The sequence below is a fragment of the Hipposideros armiger genome, unplaced genomic scaffold, assembly GCF_001890085.2.
Source record: "Hipposideros armiger isolate ML-2016 unplaced genomic scaffold, ASM189008v1 scaffold_797, whole genome shotgun sequence".
NCBI classification, from domain to species: domain Eukaryota; kingdom Metazoa; phylum Chordata; class Mammalia; order Chiroptera; family Hipposideridae; genus Hipposideros; species Hipposideros armiger.
Genome location: NW_017732147.1, coordinates 160,349 through 161,865, shown reverse-complemented (window position 1 = coordinate 161,865; position 1,517 = coordinate 160,349).

The window sequence follows — 1,517 nt, the reverse complement described above, 5'->3', positions numbered from 1 at the left end:
GGCTTCTAAAATGCAGAAAAAGAATGGCCTCAGTAGAGAGAGCTGAAGATGAGGATATGGAGGTTGTTGATGCTCGGGATCAACCTGCACAGCCAAATATGAGCTAGTTCCTCAGCAGAAGCCACAGTTTACAGATCAGAGTCCCTCACAACAGGCCTAGGCTGCAGGGAGTATTCCTCTATCAAGACGTCTTTACACAACACAATTTGGAAATAGTCTGGAATGAAATTAAATGGCAGTTTGGTTACACTTTAATCACCACAGGCAGATTGGGATGCCACTGTGATTACAACAAAGGAATTTATATTTATTGTCTTGTGGGGATTTGCATTGAAGATACAGTGACTTTCTGCAAGGCACCCAATTTATTCATAAAGCTGTAACCAGGCATTGCAACTGTGAGTCATTCAAGTGTGTCTTCCTCCTGCCTCTGCGAGGCAGGAGCCAGAGAATGGAGCCCCATCCCTTCCAAAAGGTCTCTCCCAATTGGCCCTGGTCTAGAGGATTGGGGCGGAGACAGGAATTCAGCCCCCAGCATCGGGGAGCAGGTTGGGGGCAGAATCACTTTACACCCAGCTTGCCATGAGTACAGAAGGGCTTGGTTTTCCTTCACTATTAAATATAGAAGAAGAACAAGCCCCTGAGTGAGAGCCCACAATGCTGACAGGAACACAAATGCCATTACAGGCTGTTCCAGGACTCGGGCAAAGGGAGGCGTCAAGGTTCTTTAATTTTCCTGGTTTGTGCCCACGTGTGACTCGTAATTAAAAATGTCTGTCATTGAACAGGCATTCATAAAATGCCTACACCATGCCTGACTGTGGACTAGGAAAGGGTGGGAGGGTGGAGAACTTGGTTATGAAGGTAGGCAAAATGCCACCCAGCAGGAGACACGAGAACTAAGCTACACAGGATCTCAGAGGTCCTGGGGCTGTGGCATTGGTTTGTCAGACCAACCAATGCCACTGCCGGTTCCAGACTTGTGCAAGGACTTAGGAATTAGCCAAGAGAACCAGCATCCTCAGCTTCAGAATAGCCTGATAGCTGGGGTGGGGTGAGAGGTGGCTAAAAAGGGGATCAGTATTCAACCACCAAGCAGCCTCAACCCCACTGATAATCTATCTATCCCTACCCAGTGGTGCAGAGCCCACTCAGACCCACTTCTGAGAGCCCACTGTACTCTTGTTGTCAACCCCAAGTTCAGTGACCCACACTGGACACTCACAATCAGTCATGATAGGAATGTTTACACCACTGAAACCAGCACACACTACACCCCAAGGCTTTTTTCTTGGTAGCTGATTTACCAGCATACCACCACTCTCTCAAGTTTAAATGCTAGGATAAAATGAATTCTGGTTGTCTCTAACCTATTCTTAAACTGATTCTGACACCCTAGGCCAGCAAGGGGTTATGTTAAACAAGAAGAGGTCTAGAAATATGTCCACACACCTCCCCAATGCATGAAGGGAAGGTGCCATCTCTCACAAGGATGTAGCTTCCTGCCTGTGTGGGGG